General features: G+C 43.6%; 1 protein-coding gene across 7 annotated transcripts in view; it reads left to right on the top strand.

Annotated features, from left to right (window-relative positions):
- The window catches only part of CACNA1E (calcium voltage-gated channel subunit alpha1 E), a 391,046-nt gene that overhangs the window by 180,492 nt on the left and 195,424 nt on the right, over positions 1-15,130 (top strand). The window lies entirely within an intron of this gene.

The raw sequence follows: 15,130 nt of genomic DNA, 5'->3' as shown, positions 1-15,130 counted from the left end.
TGGGAAGGCTTTACAGCTCATATCCCTCCATTGTCTGGCCTCTTGCTAAGTGGAAGTACACAGCTTCTTAACACAGTTAGGAAATTGCATCTTACATTGGATGGGTGAACAAAACTAGTTAAATGCAGTTATAGAGTATGTTCTGCTACAGGTTCAACATGGTGGTGGGGTTCAGTGAAGGGTATGGACCAACAGGTATCGATTTCTTGGTTGCTGTCTTCAAAGAGCTTACCATTGGTCTGGGAAGATATTACAGTAGTTCTCAATCTTGGCTGCACATTAGAATCAGCTGGAGCCTTAAAAATTGACACCACCTGGGCTCCACTCCAGACAAATTAAGTAGGAATAGCTAGGGGTAAAGGCCTGTCATTGATTTTTTTTTACATCTTCCCAGCTGATTCTAATACACAGCCACTGTCAAGAGCCACTGCATTACATGCACTTCAGAAACATGCTTAATTGTAAGACTCACTAGGGGTTCTTGTTAAAAATTCAGATTCACAGGCCCTTTCTGTGCAGGTTTTGATTTTGTGTATTTTTTTTTATTGGTTTATAACATTGTAAAAATTTCAAGTGTACATCATTGTACTTCTATTTCTGCATAGATTACATCATGTTCACCACCAAAATACTAATTACAACCCATCACCACACACACGTACCAAATTATCCCTTTCACCCTCCTCCCTCCCCCCTTCCCCTCTGGTAACCACCAATCCAATCTCTGTCCCTATGTGTTTGTTTATTGTTGTTATTATCTTGTTGTTATTATCTATTAACTTAATGAAGGAAATCATACGGTATTTGACCTTCTCCCTCTGACTTATTTCACTTTGCATTATACCCTCAATGTCCATCCATGTTGTCACAAATGGCTGGATTTCATCGTTTCTTATGGCTGAGTAGTATTCCATTGTGTATATATACCACATCTTCTTTATCCATTCGTCCCTTGATGGGCACTTAGGTTGCTTCCAAGTCTTGGCTATTGTGAATAATGCTGCAATGAACACAGGGGTGCATGTACCTTTGCAAATTGGTGTTTTCAAGTTCTTTGGATAAATACCCAACAGTGGAATAGTTGAATCATGTGGTAGTTCTAGCCTTACTTTTTTGAGGAATCTCCATACTGTTTTCCATAGTGGCTGCACCAGTTTGCACTCCCACCAGCAGTGTATGAGAGTTCGCTTCTCTCCACATCCTCTCCAACACATGTTGTTTCCTGTCTTGTTAATTATAGCCATTCTGACGGGCGTGAGGTGATATCTCATTGTAGTTTTGATTTGCATTTCCCTGATAGTTAGTGATTTTGGACATCTTTTCATGTGTCTGTTGGCCATCTGTATATCTTCTTTGGAGAAATGTCTGTTCAGGTCTTTTGCCCATTTTTTAATTGGGTTGGTAGTTTTTTTGTTGTCGAGATGCATGAGTTCTTTATATATTTTGGAGATTAAGCCCTTATCAGAAGTATGGTTTGCAAATATCTTCTCCCAATTGTTAGGTTGTCTTTTCGTTTTGTTGATGGTTTCCTTTGCTGTGCAGAAGCTTTTTAGTTTGATGTAGTCCCATTTGTTTATTTTTTCTATTGTTTCTCTTGCCCGGTCAGATGTGGTGTTTGAAAAGATGTTGCTAAGACCGATGTGGAAGAGCGTACTGCCTATGTTTTCTTCTAGAAGTTTCATAGTTTCAGGTCTTACATTCAAGTCTTTAATCCATTTGGAGTTAATTTTTGTGCATGGTGTAAGGCAAGGGTCTACTTTCATTTTTTTGCATGTGGCTATCCAGTTTTCCCAACACCATTTGTTGAAGAGACTTTCTTTTCCCCATTGTATGTTCTTGGCTCTTTTGTCAAAGATTAGCTGTCCATAGATGTGTGGGTTTATTTCTGGGCTTTCAATTCTATTCCATTGATCTGTGTGTGTTTTTGTGCCAGTGCCATGCTGTTTTGGTTACTATAGCTTTGTAGTATATTTTGAAATCAGGAAGTGTGATACCTCCAGCTTTGTTCTTTTTTCTCAGGATTCCTTTAGCTATTCGGGGTCTTTTGTTGTTCCATATAAATTTTAGGATTCTTTGTTCTATTTCTGTGAAAAATGTTGTTGGAACTTTGATAGGGATTGCATTGAATCTATAGATTGCTTTAGGAAGTATGGACATCTTAACTATGTTAATTCTTCCAATCCAAGAGCACGGAATATCTTTTCATTTCTTTGCGTTTTCTTCAATTTCTTTCAGAAATGTTTTATAGTTTTCGGTGTACAGATCTTTCACCTCTTTGGTTAAGTTTATTCCTAGGTATTTTATTCTTTTTGTTGCAATTGTAAATGGGATGGTATTCTTAATTTCTCTTTCTGCTACTTCGTTGTTAGTGTACAGAAATGCAACTGATTTTTGTATGTTGATTTTGTATCCTGCAACTTTACCATATTCGTTTATTACTTCTAAAAGTTTTCTGGTGGATTCTTTAGGGTTTTCTATATATAAAATCATGTCATTTGCAAATAGTGACAGTTTCACTTCTTCCTTTCCAATTTGGATCCCTTTTATTTCTCTCTCTTGCCTGATTGCTCTGGCTAGGATTTCCAGTACTCTGTTAAATAGGAGTGGTGAGAGTGGGCATCCTTGTCTGGTTCCTGTTCTTAGAGGGATAGCTTTCAGTTTTTCACCATTGAGGATGATATTAGCTGTGGGTTTCTCATATATGGTCTTTATTATGTTGAGGTACTTTCCTTCTATCCCCATTTTATTCAGAGTTTTTATCATAAATGGATGCTGTATCTTGTCAAATGCTTTCTCTGCATCTATTGAGATGATCATGTGATTTTTGTTCTTCATTTTATTAATGTGGTGTATTACGTTGATTGATTTGCGAATGTTAAACCATCCCTGCATACCTGGAATAAATCCCACTTGATCATGGTGTATAATCTTTTTAACGTATTGTTGTATGCGATTTGCTAGTATTTTGTTGAGGATTTTCGCATCGATGTTCATCAGTGATATTGGCCTGTAATTTTCTTTTTTTTTGTGTGTTGTCCTTGTCTGGTTTTGGTATCAGGGTAATGTCAGCTTCGTAGAATGAGTTAGGGAGCTTCCCCCACTCCTCAATTTTTTGGAAGAGTTTGAGAAGGATAGGTATTAAGTCTTCTTTGAATGTTTGGTAGAATTCGCCAGGGAAGCCGTCTGGTCCTGGACTTTTATTTTTGGGGAGGTTTTTCATTACTGTTTCGATCTGCTTACTGGTGATTGGTCTATTCAAATTCTCTACTTCTTCTTGATCCAGTTTTGGAAGGTTGTATGATTCTAAGAATTTATCCATTTCTTCCAGATTGTCGAATTGGTTGGCATATAGCCTTTCACAGTATTCTCTTATAGTCTTTTGTATTTCTGAGGTGTCTGTTGTAACCTCTCCTCTTTCATTTCTGATTTTACTTATTTGTGCCTTCTCTCTTTTTTTCTTGGTGAGTCTAGCTAAAGGTTTGTCAATTTTGTTGATCTTTTCAAAGAACCAGCTCTTGGTTTTATTAATTTTTTCTATTGTTTTTTTGTCTCTATTTCATTAATTTCTGCTCTGATTTTTATTATTTCCCTTCTTCTACTGATTTTGGGCTTTGTTTGTTCTTCTTTTTCCAGTTCCTTTAGGTGCATTGTTAGATTGTTTGAGATTTTTCTTGTTTGTTGAGGTAGGCCTGTATCGCTATAAACTTCCCTCTTAGAACCGCTTTTGCTGTATCCCATAAATTCTGGCATGTCGTATTTTCATTTTCATTTGTCTCCAGGTATTTTTTGATTTCTTCTTTGATTTCTTTGTTAACCCAGTCGTTGTTCAGTAGCATTTTGTTTAATCTCCATGTATTTGTGGCTTTTCTGATTTTCTTCCTATAGTTGATTTCTAGTTTCATACCGTTGTGGTCAGAAAAGATGCTTGGTATTATTTCAATCTTCTTAAATTTATGGAGACTTGTTTTGTGGCCTAATATGTGATCAATCCTGGAGAATGTTCCATGTGCATTTGAAAAGAACGTGTATTCTTCGGTTTTTGGATGGAATGCTCTGTATATATCTACTAGGTCCATCTGTTCTAGTGTGTCGTTTAAGGCCAATGTTTCCTTATTGATCTTCTGTTTGGATGATCTATCCGTTGGTGTAAGTGGAGTGTTCAAGTCCCCTACTATTATTGTGTTACTGTCTATTTCTGTTTTTATGTCTGTTAATAATTGCTTTATATATTTAGGTGCACCTACATTGGGTGCGTAGATATTTACAAGTGTTATATCCTCTTGTTGGATTGTTCCCTTGATCATTATGTAATGCCCTTGTCTCTTTTTACAGTTTTTGTTTTAAAGTCTATTTTGTCTGATATGAGTACTGCTACCCCAGCTTTCTTTTCATTGCCATTTGCGTGGAGCATCTTTTTCCATCCCTTCACTTTCAATTTGTGAGTGTCTTTAGGTCTGAAGTGTGTCTCTTGTATGCAGCATATATATGGGTCTTGTTTTTTTATCCAGTCAGCCACCCTATGCCTTTTAATTGGAGCATTTAGCCCATTGACATTTAAAGTAGCTATTGATAAGTATGTACTTACTGCCATTTTTTAAATTTTTCCCTCAGTGTTGTAGTAGTCCTTCTCTGTTCCTTACTTCTTCTATACAGAATTGATGATCACTTTAGTTTGACCTCTGTCTGAAAGCTGTACTCTTTAATTCCCCTCCTCCCTCCTTTTATGTTTTTGATATCATATCTAACCTCTTTTTGGTGCATTTGTATCCATTACATTCTAATCATGGAAATAGATAATTTTTCCTATTTGTGGTCTTCTCTTTTCCCCTTAAATCAGTCCCTTTAACATTTCTTGTAGCACTGGTTTCTTGGTGACAAACTCCTTTAATTTTTGCTTGTCTGGGAAATTTTTGATCTCTTCTTCCATTTTGAATGAAACCTTGCTGGGTATTCTTGGCTGTAAGTTTTTTCCTTTTAGCACTTTAAATATATCGTGCCATTCTCTTCTAGCCTGTAAGGTTTCTGCTGAGAAGTCAGCTGATAGCCTTATGGGGTTTCCTTTGTATGTAACTTGACATTCTCTTGCGGCTTTTAGGATTCTCTCTTTATCTTTAATTCTGGACATTTTGATTATGATGTGTCTTGGTGTGGGCCTCTTTGGGTTTATCTTGTTTGGGGCTCTCTGTGCTTCCTGTACCTGGATTTCTGTTTCCTTCCTTAGGTTAGGGAAGTTTTCATCTATTATTTCTTGAAATAGATTCTCTGCCCCCTTGTCTCGCTCTTCTCCCTCTGGGACACATATAACACGGATGTTAGTGCGCTTGATGTTGTCCCAGAGGTCCCTTAGACTGTCCTCACTCTTTTTAATTCTTTTCTCTTTTACCTGTTCACCTTGGGTAATTTCTTCTAGTCTTTCTTCCAGCTCACAGATCCGTTCTTCTGTATCCTCTACTCTGCTTTTGAGTCCCTCTAATGAATTTTTCATTTCCAGTATTGTATTCTTCATTTCTGATTGGTTCTTTTTTATATCTTCCATTTCTTTGTTGACATTCTCACTGAGTTCATCTATTCTTCTCCCCAGATCAGTGAGCATCCTTAACACTCTTAGTTTGAACTCTCTGTCGGGTAGGTTGCTCATTTCTGTTTCACTTAGCTCCTTTTCTGGGGTTTTGTCCTGTTCCCTTACTTGGAATATATTCTTTTGCCTCCTCATTTTGCCTCTTTCCCTGTGCTTGTGTCTACGTATTAGGTAGGTCAGCTACGTCTCCTGCTCTTGGATAGGTGACCTTATGTAAGTGATGCCTTAGGAGGTTTCCAGTGTGCTTCCCTCAGTTCTCAATGTTCCAGGGGTGACCCCTATGTGGGCTATGTGTGTCCTTCTATTGTGGCCTGTTAGCTCTCCCTATAGGTGCCCAGGGAGGCTGAGTTATGCTCCTGGCCAGCTGTTGTAATGCTCAGCTGTTTGTAGTTGTTGTGGGCCCTTCAGTCTCTTTATCAGGTGTGGGGAGCCCCAGCACAGTTGGCTGTAAGTTCTAATACCACATTTGTGTTGCAGTATTTAACTGAGTAGGCCCCCAGCATGGCAGGTTGTTAGGCTCAGGTCCTTACAGTTGCTATAAGCCTCTAGCCTATTAGGTCTCTTGTCAGCTCTCTGAGGATTGCAGCTGGGTGGGGCTGGCCTCAGGCACAGGAGCACCCAATTGTTTCAGGCTTTGGAAGGTGGGGCAAACCTCCTATGTGGGTCTTTGAGAAGCACAAGTTTTCTGCAGCTGACAAGCCCTGTTGCCCACAGGTCCACACACACAGTCAACACAGTCCTGCCCCGTGTGAGCACCCCGACCCCCAAGCGGACCCAGTCTCTCCACGGCAGGAGCCCCACACACTCCGCCACCACCCCACACTCTCCACCCGCTCCTTGTGCACACCCTGCCCCGCTCAATTTGGCTCAGTTGCCGGGCTGCAGAGAATCCAGTCACCAATCTATGCAGGCCCACACGTTGCCTGAGGGCTTGTTGTTGGGTGGGGCCAGTCTCTAGGGTGGGCTGCCTGCCCTGGCTGAGCTGGATTAAATCGGTGCTCTAGCGGGTGGAGCAGACCCTGGGCTAGCAGGCCTCAGGGAGAACTCCAATGGCGTCTGTGTCAGCACGCTCACACCAGGCCACAACAATTGCCGCCGCCAATGTCCCAGTCCCTGGAGAGGTCTCACCCCTCACCGAGATGCACTCAGGGCCTATTAGGTGAGTCTCTTGTCACCAAAGCACTGTGCACCTTTCTTTCTGGTGATTTTAGGATGCTTTCTGAAACGGGTGAGTTTGTGCGTGGGCCCTTTAAGAGCCAGTTTTAGTTTCTTTGTGAACCGGGTTTTCTGGGGGTGCTCCCCAATGCTTTAGTAGCAGGCACAGTCAGATATTATGCCACTGGTGTCGATTGTGCTGGGTCCACAAAATGCCCACAGCGGGGTCGCTCCCCGGCTCAGGACCCCGCGCCTCCAGGGAGGCTGCGTACCTGTGAGCTGCTCCCGGCGGCCGTGACGCTGGCGGCTTGTGAAGGCGGCGTTTTTCCTCTCCAGAAGGGAGTCTCTGCCTCTTCCACCCCAGTTAGGATTGTCCGTTGTTGCAGGAGTTCCTCTTATGCAGTTTTCAGTTCTGTCTCAGGGGTAATTTTTCCACGAGTAGTTGTAAATTGGCTGTGTCCACGGGAGGAGGTGAGTTCAGAGTCTGCCTACGCCGCCATCTTGACTCCGCCTCTCTGATTTTGTGTAGCTTTGAATAGTTGGTGAGCTGTACTTTTTACAAGTGCCCCTGTGATTCATATGATCGGGCATGTTTGGAAGGGTCTGAGGTGGTGCATAAGACCAGGCTGTCTAACTGCCTGTCAAGGATGCTAGGGGATTTCTGCACAGGGACAGAAGTTAGACAGGGTGACCACTGAAGTCTCTTCCATCACCTGGAGTCTGATTTTAACAAGTTACGAAAGGCGTGGTACAGAGTCTAAGTTCTAAAATGAGAATTTAGACTAAATGGGGGGTGGTGGTGTGTGGTTTCATGCATAGGAAGCCTAGGTGGGCAAAGCAATCTGGACAGGTTGCCTTTGTAAATAAGCGCTTACAAAGGTCTGTACCCTCATATGCATCCAGCCAGCCCACCCGAAGGCAGACACCTTTGGAATGGTCATCCCTTACCTGCACTCCAACAGCCTGCCTTTACCCTAAGGTGCCCTCTGTTTCCTTTTAGCCTGATTCCATCTGTACAAAACTTATTGGGTGTGGCACAGGCTGGCTTATACAAAGCCCAGTTTAGAAGGAACTCTGGATATAATCTACAGTGGAGGGAAAGGAAATGCTATGTCTCAGGGTAGAGTCAACCAGATTGTAATGCCTGGAGAGCCAGGATGTGTGTAAGTCCTCTACAAGTAGGTGCTTGCTAAATGTCCATTACTAACCTGGATCCATTCCCATACAGGTGGAGCAAGACAGGATGGAGCTTTGCAGAAAAGAGCCATAGGCTGTTATGTTAAAGCTCTAAAGGGCAGTGAAGAAGTCCCAAGGGCCAGCTTATGCCCAGCAAGCCCAGGGGTTATCTGTGACCTAGAAAAACCTTGAGGACACTCTGAGATTCTCACCAGCTGTGAGGGGTGGCAGGAAGGAGGGAAGGAAGGCAAGATTGATGAATACAGTCGCTCCTCATTTGAGATGTGAAGGATGTCTTGAGGCCATGTCACTCAGACTAGCCAGGCACCTCTGGAAATTACAGCACTGGCCCCACGGTGGCTGGTATCATTTGTGGGGCTTTGGGAGTGATGTATTTCAATTATATGTGTAGACTCACCTAAGTGATGTGAGAAATGCATTGAAAGGCTGAGAGGAGAAGTGTTGTATTTGAAGATACAGGCGCGTTCTGTTCGTCCTCTGGAGCCAAGGCTCAGACGGTACTGAGACAAGCAGGAGTATAGCTGAAGAGTCACTCATCCCTTGCATTAGTTCCTTTGTTCATTCATTCATTCTTTCAACACGTATTAAGTGAGCATCTACTGTATGTCAAGGACTGTGCTAGGCATTAGGGAAACGGGGAGAGGGAAAAAAAGTGCCATGATCCCTGCTCTCAAGGTGCTCACTTCAAATTCCCATCTCTCTCCGGTTATCTACCCAACATAGGTATAGAGGTCACACAAAGAGACAGTAATCTTGCTCCTCTCTCTAGGTTTGCTCTTTTGAGGAAACAGGAAGGAGAAGAGGTCAAGCTACAGATCCTCTGAAACCTTTCATTGCATGGGCTTCCAGGGCCAGACTCCCACTCCCTCAACTTCCAGCCCATCAGTCACTGAACTTCAGTTTACTGAAGGCCTCCTGCTACCCCTGTGGCTGGATCCAGGCTTGAGGGTACTAGTTGAGCTGTAGGGCTGGTTTCTGAAAAGTGACTAGCTTCTCTTGGGGCAGAATGAACTCAGCTCCACCTAGAAATGATATCACTTTCCAAAGCAATGGATTTAGGGGCAGGGAATATAGCCGGGAATCCACAGGCAGAGGTGATAGGCATAGTTAGGTGGATAACTACACCTTGATGCAGGAGAAGTTGGATGAAAAAGGCACCAATTTTCAGTCAGTGGAACAAGGACAACGTCTGGTTCCCTAGGAAGAGAGAGAGCCAGCAAAACTGGGCTTCAGTTGAGCAGGGAACTGGGGGACGAAGCATGACCCAGGCAGAACTTTCTCACAGGAGCTGGACACACATGCTGGAGTTAGGGTTGTCTGCTAGCAATAGAGGAGCAGGTTCAGAGAAGTGGACTCTTCATACTTTTGGGCATAGAGCTTGCAATATATGGTAGAGACACATCATATAAGCTATTCATTTACCCAAATTCAGCCATTCAGCTTGAGCAGGAAAGAGGGTAAGGGAGAGGTAGGAAAATAATTTAAATAGTACAGACTAATTCACCTCCCATTCCTCTCAATGTGCTTATTATGCCCATTGAAAGTGTGAGATTAGAGATGCCTAGGATCTTGGCTGAAAAATTGCACATTCTGGTAGCCCATGTCAACGATGCCTGAGTATTTTTCTTTCTTCTCTTAACTTAGGGTTTTGTAGTGACGAAATTTTACGTATATATTAGAACTGGTTGCACACCATGGAATTACCTATCAACAACTAGTCAACTTAATGTTATAAATACATGTATGTACATATGTATGTTTCTGCATGTAGGGCAATTGCTCACTGTGTCATTATCACCACCACCCACCACTAATAAGATGCAAATATAACTGTTAATTTCCCTTTCTACCACTTATTCTGGGAAGGCCCAGTTCATCCAGCTGCTGTATTTCCTCACACAGGCTACAAGGAAAGGGGAGCCCCTCTTTCCCCACCCAACGCCTCTTCTATTCAATGGTGGCAACAAATATGTAAGATTTATTGGCACCAGTTACGCCCAAACCAGTTGGAGAACCTTCAGTTTTACACCGTACACAGAAGCTCTCTCAAGCATGTGGACTCGGTTTAACCTTTTAATATACAATTTAAATACTTCCCTCCTGTCTGCATCCCTTTACTGCTGCACGAACTCTTCCTGAATGCCTCCTGTGACCCTGTGTTGCTCTGCCATTGATTACTATTAACTTCATTTGTATGCAGCTTTTCTCATTATAACATGTTATTGTAAGTCGGGGAGAGTTCCCATTGTCAGGGCAACCTGGAGTCCTATATGCTCCATTTAGTCTCTATCAGAACTTCAACTCTGCTTGGTCAAACTCCAACTGTATTCTTGGCTTCCCTCTCTCTTGTGGTAGAAAGAATGCAAAGCAGTCCGTGGTTCTGCTGGCTGCTGCTTCCTGAGTTGACTGTCTCTCCAAAGGTCTCCTCAACTTGCAAACTCTCCCCTATTCTTACTAATTTAATTCATTTTCTTTCTCCTAACCTGGATAAGTGTTCCTTCTCCAGTACAATACATTCTCCCTCTGATCAGTGCTGTTCACTCTACAAATGTTTCTTTGGCTCCGGTATTAACTTCTACCCTCTTACCTGGGCTAAATGTGGCTCTGAGAACTGGCTGTCTCCTGATTCTCGTCTGAGGTTTGTTTCTCTGTTGTCATTCTGGATTTGTGTTATCTGCTGTTTGTGTTATGAGGACTAATATACAGATTGCAGAGGTTCCCATTCTCTGCAGTTACTCAAAGCTGTGCTCTTAAAGTCCCGTATTTTTTCATCTGTATTTCCATTGAGCTATTTCTCTTCTCACTTGATGGTGATAAACTCATGCAGATGTGGAAATTTCTTGGAGGTGTGCTGTTTCTCCTGCTTTGCAGATATGCCAGCAGTATCTGTTGTGACTGCCTGGGATGCTTGGTGCTGCTATGGTGCAGGAGATTTTTATAGACTTGACTGGCTTTTGGCAAGAAGAGGCAACTTGTAGTCTGGATACTTTCTGAGAGTCTTCCGGTCTCATCAGAAGCCCTTTGGTCTCTAACAGTGCCTATGGCTCTTTTTCAAATTGTCTTCTCCCGGCTGCACATAGTTAATATTTGTTAAATGGTTAACTGCTATCCACTTTTTGCCTTGTTGACATTTTGTTTATGTGTTATGCATAAGCACATTGAAAGAATAACACCATATCCAAGGGTTGATGAAAAACTGCCATCTCCAGTTTCCTGAAGCTTCTCTGATTTTATGGTATCTACAGAGAATGCTTTGGTTCTGAGTTCCACGAGACTAGGGGATGTTTCTACTCATCTTTGCTTCAGTCTTCTCCCACCACCTCCTCCACATGCCCTGGGAACAGAACATACTCAAAACTCATTTGACAAATAGGGGGCAGAAACCTACCATCATCTTATGGTGTTAGAGCAACGAGGTATACCAGCTGACCGAGGATGAGGTATATAGTTGATAAAATTTGTAGACTCCTGTGTCCAGGATCAGTCATGCTCTGAATTAGACTAGTTTTTGCCCCACATCCCTGTCTGCACTGCCTGTTCCTGTGTCCTTGCAGGAGCCTGGGACCCTGTAATATAGATGACACTTGGAATCTGATACCAGTGTCTGTTCACCTGTGGCTTGTCTTATACACAGAGGAGAGGATGATAAGTGCATCCTGAAAGTTGGTCTGTCCCCTTTCCCATGAAGGCTTAAAGATGAAGTAGGTTGGGAGGAAGATTAAGAATTGAGTTTGGACATGAATTGAGAATTTGTGATGATTATTTGATATGGCGGTATAGGGAGGGAGATGGATAAATGGATTCAGGGTAGAAGCCTAGGCTGGAGATATAAATTTGGGTGTTTTCAGTGTATAGATGATATTTAAAGTCATAAGACTGGATAAACCACCAATGAAATGAAGATCTAACTAAGGTAGAGAAGAAGTTCCAGAACTGAGTTCCAATGTTAAGATGTTGGTGAGTTGAGGAGTTATCAGCAAGAAGACTGAGAAGGAGCAGTAGGGAGGAAAAATGAAAATCAGGGAGTGTGGTGCCCTGGAGGCCAAATGAAGAGAGTTTTTACAGAAAGAGGAAATAGAGGGGATCAGCTGGGTGAAATGCTGCCGATGGGTCAAATAAGAAGAGGCTGAGAATTAACCATCAGAGGCCAGGAGCAATTCGAGTGGACTTGGAAGGCTGAAAGCCTGATTGGAGAAGGTTTAAGCAAGGGTTGGAAACAACGTGTGCAGATCATTGTGTTGTTTTGTTTGAAAGGGAAGCAGAGAAAATGGGGCAGGTGGAAGGAATACCATTCATTTGCTGATGAGAATGAACCATTCAAGATAAAAGTCATTGCTGATGAAGGAGAGGGAGGACACTTGGTGGAACGACTTCCTAAAGAAGGTGAGAGGGGATGGGCTCTCAGCCCATGGGAGCACAGGCGGAGGGCTTGGCTTGGCTCTGAGCTCCAGTGGTTCATCCATAGTTCTAGGAGGGAAGGCTGCAGAGGCTGGAACGTGGATAGACGCTGCGATGGAAGCTTGTGGAATTTCTCCTCCTATTGCTTTTATTTTCTCAAGGAAATAGGAAGTAAGGTCATCAGCGGAAGGGGGAGGAGGAAAATGTTGGAAGTTTGAGAAGAGGATGTAAAATAGTTTTCTAGGAGAGTGAGGGAGTAAATGGCGTGGGGGTCTGATTCCCGGGCAGCCTTCAGGACTCACTTGGGGTTAGTGGTGATGAGGTTAAAGTGGGACGGTGAACGTGGTGTGTTTTCCTTTGGTTGAATTCGGCCACTGAGGTTCAGGCAGGAAGTAGGTGGAGAGTTGGCTTTACTAGAGTAGTTTTCCCAGGTGAGTACAATAAAATGGGAGTCAAGAGAGTGATCTTAGCATAGCAATGGAATTTGAGCTAGGTAGGGAGGAAGGAGGTGGGGGAGAGACTGTGAAAGGGAGTAGAATAAATGGATTGTAGGCCCTTGTTGAAATGTTACGCTTGAATCTGCTGGACAAATTCAGTCTGTGGAATAAGTTGAGAAACCTGTCTTGTTGCATAGAGGAAGTAGGAAGTGAGTTTCGAAACCAAATGTTCTGATTTCTAATTTGGTGCTTTAACTACCCCCAGTAGAGGGAAAATGAGTGTGTGAATGAGTGAGGTACGTGTGTGCCATGTGCAGAGTAAGCTGTGACTAGAAGGTTCGGCACACCTCCTGTCCCCTCTAAAGCTTCACTCCTGGGCGCCTGGCCCTGCTTCAGCCCAATTCAGAACGTTGACTTGGCGAACATTTGGGGATTGAAAACCACCAGGCCCGCCCACCTTCCTCACAAGCATTGTACTCTGTAATCTTGTTTTCCTCCTCAGAGTGTCTGTCTAACTCTTTTTTTAAACACATTTACGTTGCAGCTTCTGCTGCTGCCTCTGGCAGCCTGTTCTCCATGTTAATTACTTGTCCTCTCTCTAAACCCTGCAGTGTGCCTTCCTCCTCCACCCTGCCTGCTGGGCCTGAGCCGGGGTCTACAGTGCTCCACTCCCTGGCTCCCTCCGTGGGACGAAACTGGTTTTCTTTCTTTCTCCGTCGCACTCAGATATTCCCATCCGTAGCTGCCTCCACCCTGATAAGGGTATTCCTACCCTTTCATATCCTTCTTGGTTTCTTAATAATTTGTCCAACTAGAGATGCCGTCATGTTTGGGGTTTATTCCAAATATACTAAGTTCGTCTCTGGATCAGGTGCCTGAATTTCACACTGCACACCAGGCCAGTCTCCAGATCTTTTGTGTGTACAGAGCCGATAGGCTGGCTCATGGTCCCTTTCCTTTCTTTTAGCCCACTCTAATAGAGAGTTTAATATCTGATCCCTGGCCAGAGGCCTCGATGCCTGATGTGTCTCACAGCGTTAGGCTATGATCCTTCTATTCTGAGGCAACCCCAGGCCTTGGGACTAAGGAGCAGAAATTAACTGGAGTGGTGCATTGGTGACTCTGGCTGTTTGAGATACTTTCCACCGGCTCACTCTGGAGCCCAAATCCTCACAGAATCTCAGCTGGACAGGGATGGCACAGGGCCAGTCTCTGGCACACTGGGCAAGCCAAGAGGTCTCTATTTGTGTTTTCCTCAATTTATCATTCACTGAAAAAGTATTTATTGAGCAGTTTCTTTCAGTGCCCCTCAGGGTGTGGTCCACCTTAGAATCACCTGGGGGCAATCTGTAGAATTGCAGATTCCTGGGCCCTGCCTAGATCTAATGAACCAGCAGCTCTAGAGGTAGGAGGAAGGAATCTATTTTTAACAAGTGCCCTCATGATTGTGAGGCCACACTGAAGTTGGAGAGCCACTGTTCCACGTGACTGTAATTGCTAGGCATGGGGGTGGGGTGGGGTGCAGAGTGGGCGAGTGCTAGATAAAAAGGCTTCACCCTGTCCCCCTCACTAGGTGGATTTCCATGGGGCCATGCTTCATTCAATATTTGTCTAATGTAAAGTGATTGACACACAGTGGGCTCTCAGGAAAGAGTATCTACTGCCTTCAGACTAGAAGGGTGACCAGTCGTGTGCATGGGAACACACACCTTCCTGTAACAACAGGCACGCTAAATATAGTGAATGGTTGGGACATCATGAGCAGAGATCTTTGGGAGGTCTGAGAGGGAGTGGTTCATTTGCAGGGAGCTTCCTGGGAGCCTGTGTAGACTCTAGGCCTGTTTTCAGTGAGGGCCAGCGAACTCAAGGGGAGCCAGCAATACTGAATTACAGCCTATTGGACAGGCTGTTGGACAAGGAAGTCAGAGCTATTGACAATAGATCAGGGGCGTCATTTGCCTACTGTGCCCTTAGATGCTATTCTACATTTTTGCGACAATGCTCAGAAACTGACTTGAAAATTGGGGGTGGGGGGTTGGGGGTACTAAGGACCCTCTCCTGACCCTTCCTCATTTTATGTCTATTAAAAACAGTATGCATAGGTTTGCACATCTTTGCTTTCATGAAGTCTTACATTTTGCAGTTAGATCTCAGCTTTTTCTCAGAGTTGAACCTCCAGCTGATGCTTTTCCTGTTGACCTACACTCATGCCCTCAGTTAGCCTCTTTCCCTCTCAAAGAGAGGAAAGCCCTGAACAAGAGCCTCTTTCCTCCAAGGTGCTAGGTGCCAGGGGCCCCCACTTTACACTCTGAGAACTCTCCTTACAGGGAATCCTGAGAACCCTTACCACCTTCCTCCCCCTTCC

The sequence above is a fragment of the Diceros bicornis genome, chromosome 4, assembly GCF_020826845.1.
Source record: "Diceros bicornis minor isolate mBicDic1 chromosome 4, mDicBic1.mat.cur, whole genome shotgun sequence".
NCBI classification, from domain to species: domain Eukaryota; kingdom Metazoa; phylum Chordata; class Mammalia; order Perissodactyla; family Rhinocerotidae; genus Diceros; species Diceros bicornis.
Note: the sequence above shows the minus strand (reverse complement) of the source record. Positions and strands in the feature narration are given on the sequence as shown.